Source organism: Lepisma saccharinum, chromosome 3 (assembly GCF_977018435.1).
Source record: "Lepisma saccharinum chromosome 3, izLepSacc3.1, whole genome shotgun sequence".
NCBI classification, from domain to species: Eukaryota; Metazoa; Arthropoda; class Insecta; order Zygentoma; family Lepismatidae; genus Lepisma; species Lepisma saccharinum.
The window spans coordinates 72,657,760-72,665,467 of record NC_139231.1 but is presented as its reverse complement, the minus strand read 5'-3'; positions in this window follow the sequence as shown (position 1 = coordinate 72,665,467).

Sequence of the window (7,708 nt, the reverse complement as noted above, 5' to 3'; positions counted from 1 at the left end):
ATAGCTCCATGGCTCGGGTGATATCTGATCTAGAAGGTTAGCAACTCTCATACTTCCATGTGACGTCATTGCCTGTCTACCAATACTTGTTTAGTATGTGATTGACTCGCCTTTTCTCCAACTCTCTTGGATATACCAATACAGAGCGAGAACCAGTGAATTTTCAATACTTGGGTGCAGTTTCTACCTGGGGATATCTTGGTATCGAGTATCGCCAAGACAAGACGGTGCCAAGATAGTGAGAGTTCTAAATTTCCTTTCCTCTCTTTCAACTTTTGCCATCACACCCACTCATGTATATATAGAGCGATAACTAGGGACATTGAATTTTCGCGATGCGCGATGCGCGAAATCGCGAGAAATTAAAAAAAGATGCAATTTTGAACATTCTGCACGTAACTACACCCCCAATGATGAAATATGCATGAGTTTCATTCGCGAAGTAATGCGAAATGTGTGCTTTTCCACGAAATGAACGCTTTTTCGCGAAATATTCGTGAAATATCATAAAATGAAGTAGAAAACACGCAAAAACCGGCAATCAAGGTTGTGCGCGCAAACTGTCGATTTGTAACGAAACGTTTACCTAAAGTTTCCTACCACTTGCAGCTGAAGAACGTTTTAGCTTCGATCACATCAGGAAAACGCTGCAAATTGGGATTTCCCATGCACATAATCTCAGTTCGAAAACTTCGCTCCCTGTCAAGCTGCATTTCTTTCTTCCCCCGAATGTCTACTCAACTTCATTGAACTTGCTAGTTGTAGCAGCGATAATATTAGTATGTTCCCGCACATCAAGGGAAACAGTCATTTGTGTTCAGTCATGAATGAATTTTGTTTATCATCATGTGATTTTCAACATGTGTTTGTGTATGTGCAGTAGTGATTATTTTATTTGTTGGACAGCAAGGATATCCTTTAAATACATACAATGAATAAATCACTTGAGATATGCAATTTAGAAATGAAGTGATTTTGTGTTAATGTTGGACAGCTAAGTACTTGTGTATGGTACAGTATATAAAAATGAAGTAGTTTATCAATTTATAGCTCTTTTGTATGTTGTTTCCCCTCATGATGAAAAAGTGTGTGCATTTTTTTTTCACCGCTGGTATACCGCTGATCTAACATTTTATTTACCGCTCTCCTCAGTTTTTATTTACCATAAATTTGTCTCCCTAGCGATAACTTACAGATCGTAATATTTTACTTGTGCTAATGGTTTGAAACTTGAGTTGAGAAATTTGTATTTTCGCGGGGAAAAAAAATAAAAATATATGATAGTATAATACCGGGTGAACTGCATCCCGTACCCGTCGGCTAGGCGAACAGTAAGCAGCTTTTCAAAGTCATCCGACTGTACACCAACGTAAAGTCATCGTCAATAAAAGTGACACCTAGATCCTGAAATACTCTGAGAAGATTTCAATAGCAAATTTTCAAAAATAAGTTTTACAACCGCCCTAGAGTTGGGAAACACACATAACGCCATGCAGGAAACCAAGTATTTTAGATCTAGGTATCCCATTTTCATTGCCGGTTGGAAATATCTTTCCGCGTGAGGAATCACGTGACAAGTGTGTTGCTACAAGAAAGCAATACTACTATCATAAGAATATTTTTAAAAAGGACCAGTAAGTTCTCAAATGTAATCACAAATACAAAACATATCTTAAAGGCAATTCTCAATTTCTTTTTCTTGCTAGCCACTACTTCCAAGTTGTCCGTTTTTCTAGTCGTTTTACATCCACGAATTACATTATGGGATTAACTGTTCCCTTTCGTTTCTTTGAAACACTACCGCAGTGACATCTATACGGCTTGAGAGTACCACTTTTCTCCCAGCCTAATGAATTCAGGGACGGCCAATTACCTACAGCCTGGCTAAGTGTCCACAATATTTAAGCCTAGTCTGTCATTTATAAAAATGTTTTCTGATTTCGTGGTACGTGAGCTGGTTCAACAAAGAATGTTCACTTCTGAACGATCTGGGTTCGTCCAGTTCAGTGGGTGCTTTTTACCTTACGTCCTTTCTACGTATTATCAAGATGACTAATTGGAATATAACAGCTGGTTTCAAGTTGGGACGTACCATTATATTTCAATGTTGGCTTATTATCTTAACTTTATGTAAATGGCCGCAACGAGTTTTATGGCGCTGCGGTCGCTTGATTTCAGCTTCCGGCACCCAATCTGGAGTGTCATAATACTAACGTTGGCCACGAATGGGTTGACAAGCTCATCTAGACGGAGCAGATAATTCTGTCATCCTTTGCCGAAACCCTCAAGGCATGCCATGAAACATTTATTAATACGTTCCGCGCTTCATAAGCTGTGTTTGGCTAGACGTTTATGATCAGGCGAGTTTACGAAAATACACCTTCCGCACGCAGCGCTTGTGGCTTTTCTACGTGTTGTTGCTGCTTCTTTAGAGGTGAATGCCTGCGGAACATATTTTTAAGATATAAAAGAGATATCGAAGCGCGTGCCGAGTTAACCCCAATGAACCTTAAAACCTTCTGTACACGATTGAAGATGTTCGAACATGACATTTAATAACCCATTGAAAATAAGTGACGTCGATTTATTTAATCCAGCCTCTCCTCTCAATCAGAGGACGTAGTATAGGAATTGATTATCGAACAAATGTCTCGAGGCGCAGAACGTTATTCATTCTGAGGTGAATGAATGTAAACTTGTGGTGGTGAGAAAGGTATAGTAGAAATATCCCTGTTACTGTTTGTGTAATCATTATCATTCAACAAATAAAGAAGTATGACGTCTGGCTGCCACGTGGGAGACCCGGTTCGATTCCCGGGTGGACGATCTAAGGCAGGAATTCTTCCGGCTTTATCCATACATAAAGCGGCTCTGGAGGTCACAAGCCTCAGGGGGCTACCGAGGAGAGGTAAAGGCGGCCGGGGCGTGTTGAACACACCACTTAAAAAAAGGCCGTTATCGAGAACGTGTGAGGCCGTACCTCCACATCCCCCTATGTGTTTTCATGGCATGGTGCAGAGCGCATGGAAACTTACCAAGAATAACTGGAGGAAAATAAAATGTGTAGGCTGGCTCTAGCAAAATTTGACAGGAAGAAATCGACGATGAGTTGTCAAAAAGGCTACGTGTCTATCAAAACCATTTTTGTGGATCACCCGATATAAAGTTGTCAATTGTAACGTTGGTAGTTATTTTTCTTATGAATGACTCAGAATTAACTACCACTTTTGGACCTACGCCATGTTTCTAGAACACAATATTTTCTCTTATGTTGTGTTCCTCATCACATTTATAGTATCGATAAAAATAAACTGAATAAGCACATTACGCCCCCCCCCTCTCCGGATATCGTTACAGTAAGACTACTGCCCGGTTCGCTCAACCATCTTTAAAACGTTCTTAACGAATTGATAGTTAACGCATCACTAAAATCTTAGCAGCCTGTTAAACTTTTAATGTTCGCTCAAGCGATTTTATAGGCCCGTTAACTAACGACCAGTGTTGCCAACAGCATGAGAGAAAAACGGGCTAAATCGCACCCAAAATGGAGCTAAAATTCACATCAAAGGGGCTAGATTTACAAAGGTGCGGCTGCGCAGTGAAAAAAAAATCTGGTTCTTAATTCTTGGGTGTTTTGGTGCAAAATTTCTGAAACTCAAGAACCTCAATTAATCAACCGTCAAGATGAGGGGCATACGCTCAACTAAATTAAATTTTCTTAAAAAAAAAATAAAAAAAAAAGGTATAGTGCTCCCCTGTGCATAGCACCACGCCATGAAGGCGTATAGGGGGTGTGGGGGTAACGCCCCACACTTTCTTGATCCGGTCGTGAAGGAGGGTGATGTGATCAGCATCACGCCCCTGACTGACTTTACCCCCCAGGGTTTCCCCCAGGTACCCATGTTATTCGACGCTGGGTGGGCGCCGGGGCCGCTTCCATCGTTAGAAAAGTTCCCGGATTTGAACCGGCCGGGGATCGAACCCGGGACCTTTAGCATGGTAGTCAGACGCGTTACCGACTGAGCCACCGCAGCTTAATTTAAATAATTTATTTCCCCCTTAAATTGTGGTGCAGTAGATTACACAAAAGCATTACACATTTTCGGCATATTCCTCCTTCATATATATGTACACGTACACTCACACACACACACACATGGCCGCACGCACGAACTAGTCTGTAGGCGAGCCTCACTGTTACGAACGATTCGTCGATTCCGCACCGCACTTCTGTGAACTTTCAAGGACCAGATGCAATGCAACTGAACAAAGATTCGCATTTTCTGGAATCGACGTTATCCGTAATTCGCCTCGGGCTACACAGCATACCAAAACCAGAAACAAGGGGATAAAGTGACAATGTGCACTTGCTACCTGCTCCCCAGGAGGGGTCGCAGGACGAACTTGCAGGTACAGAGGAGGGTCGGTTAAGTGAATTCTTCTTTACAGTTTACTGAAATACCAAAAAAAAAAATTTCATTACTGAAAGGGCTAGATTTGTAGCAAGATTTCTCTCTGTAGGGCTAAAAAGCCCCTTGGGGCTTTTGCTGAATTTTGGGGCAGAGTGCGTACTCAAAAGGGCCAGTTCTGGCCCCAAAAGGGCCAACTTGGCAACACTGCTAACGACATGTTAGAGACGTTTTGCTTTGATGCCTACCTATTCTCATACTTTGATACGAGAAATGCAACGTTTTCATTGGTTGCACCGTGGACAGTAACAGTAGACTGTGCGTAAGCGGATTTGGGTTTGGGCTTTTTTGTATGAAATCCCAGGAACAAAAATAAATAAAGTAATGTGTAACACACAAATATATATTTAAGAAATGAATGTTAGTTAGGTATTTACGTCCGCACACCGAAAATGTTATGTATTAGGATTAACAGTTAGATTGTAATTTCGTAAGTTAGATTTAAATGAGTGCCTACCGACTGCCAATACAAGATCATAAATATATAAATAAAAACTACTGTTCTAGGTTAGCGTAATCTGTTTGAAGTTTGATAAATTTAATTATATTAAAATGGCAATGCAAAAGAGGCCTAAAGGTGGAAATGAACGTGTGTTTGCTATAATAATTTTCCTCAACAAAAGAGAACATTTCATGAAATGTACACCATGCATAACTTAACTTACTGTGCCATGGCAATTAAATAATATGTAAATATTGCAAGTCACTTCTATTGGCATTGATGTGAATGTGGCATTGCAAACAAGAAATCTACTGTTTCCAAATAATCACTGACAAAAAAAGAAAGCACGTAAAATGTTTACCAGTATGATTACCGTTCATGCATATATACAAGGGACGTTTCTGAATGGTTGTGTTTTTGTTTCGTACAAATATTTTTCAAAGAAAAAATATATATAATACAATACGATATGTTATATTTGATTATCATGAATGGTAAAAAGGACAAGTACACTGTTAGACAGTACCCTCACCACTTGTACGAACGTACCGTGCAAAGAATAATTTCCGAATGCGTTGTAGTGTGTTTTACAAACAAATATGCATACTTTTACAATGTCCATGCACGAAACTACATTACCAGAAACAGCTTAGGATTAAGCTTTTTTCTTAATGAAACATACATGTGTAGTACGGTACTTTACATTATGTTTGGTTATTCATTATGTGATGAAATTGTAGTAATTCAGAAAATGTACCTTGTACATGGAACGGTTGATTAATATGATATTTTACATTTGATTTATCATAACTGTTAAAAAAACAAAAAAAGAACAAGTGCACTGTTAGACAGTACCATTACCACTTGTACGTAAGTACAAGGAAAAATTCCCGAATGGATGGTAGTGTGTTTTTCAAATAAATATGTATACTCTTACAATTTCAATGCACGAAACGACAACACCTTTAAACTGCTTAGGACCTGAAGCTTTTTTCCTTAAAGAAACATACATGTGTAGTACGGTTCTTTACAATATGTTTGGTTATTCATTATGTGATGAAATTGTAGTCATTCAGAAAATGTACCTTGTACATGGAACGGTTGATTAATATGATATTTTACATTTATTTTATCATAACTGGTAAAAAATATAGCAAGTGCACTCAGACAATGTCATTACCACTTGTACGTATGTATAAGGAATAATTTCCGAATGGATGGTAGTGTGTTTTATGTCACTGCACAATGTCAAAATGTTACAATGCCCATGCACGAAACTGATTAGGACCTCAAGCTTTTTTTCTTAATGAAACAACATATGTAAGCTATATTACGTGATGAGATGGTACTCGTTCGTAAATGTACCTTGTACATGTAACGGTTGATTATTTTTCCAATTTTTAAGTGCTCTTTCAGTTTGTTATGAATACGATTTAATTTCCATTTGCACCGTTATATGTCAGCCCATTTTCAATATACTGCATAATAATTGTTTTTATTTTGTGATTATATTAAGACTCACGTTATATTAAATAACATGTTTTATTCTACAGTACTTACGTACAGCTACGAGCTAAATAAGTAAATAGGTTAGGCAGGTTTTCTTTATTTCTGTACTTGGTTAGGTTAGGCAGGTCAGGTTTGGTGCTTTTAGCATATCCAGTTTGCTACAGCTGTCCCTAGCTGCTTGTGATTCAGAATATAGAATGATGAACATTTGTGTCGAGCATTTTCGTCACTGCAAAATCATTTTTTATTGGAGTAGGTGGATAATAATTTGAAAAGTTCGAAAGAAAAATTCCCTACTACTTTGAAAGATTGCAGGCTACGTTGTGTAATGTCACAAATTTATTTTACGTTAAATGAGAGTACAGGTCGTGTATTGCCTATTTCTAGGACAGTTGCTTCGTTTTAATTTTATCTCTTACGTTTTCCGACATTTTTCAGTTTAAAAAAAAAAGAAACCAGGACTTTCTCCAGTTTCTATGTGATCCACTGGAAAACGGCGTGGACGACGGCACCGAATATTTTGGTGAATAACTTCAGCTTATACAAATTGAAATATGTAAAAGAAGGTTACATTATTTTAAAAAAGTCATGCGATATTTTGTGTTTATGGTTACAGTGCATTGAAGGTGGAAGCCCAATATGAATTTTAAAAACATCAAATTCGTATAATTAACTATAAGCATATATTTTTAGCTTGACAGGCAAAATTAATAAAATTTGAATAATGTGTGATGATGATGATCACGATGCCATTATTGACAAAACTTTAAAAAGTACAGTGATACAATATTTCTCATTTAACTTACATGTGATTTCTGATTTGCAGTACGAATTTATAATATAAAATACGAAATGGGAAAATTATTTTTGCTGTAGAAAGAAATCGAACTAGTGTATGTTTTAGGATGGTATGCAAATAATGTGTTCAAATCGGTATGGGATAACATTTCAACACAACAGCTGGCATACGCAATTTCGCCATCTTATTTCCGACACAACACAACGCGGTGTTAAGCAGTTTAATGAAGCAATAGAGTGCCTTTAGATTTAACGACGACATTAGAGGTCTGTTAGCCTTAACGAAGGTTGGAGAAATGCCTCAATGTGCTAATGTAGCGTTAACTTGATTTAACGCTTCTTTAAAATTTAACGCGCGTTGAGCGAACCGGGCATACGACTTTCATTTACTTGCTGCACTTACTGCATTTTTCGGTAATGTATGTTATTAACCTACTACGTTAAACATGGTAATTTTCAATAATTGATTCTTACTTTCGATTAGCTCCTG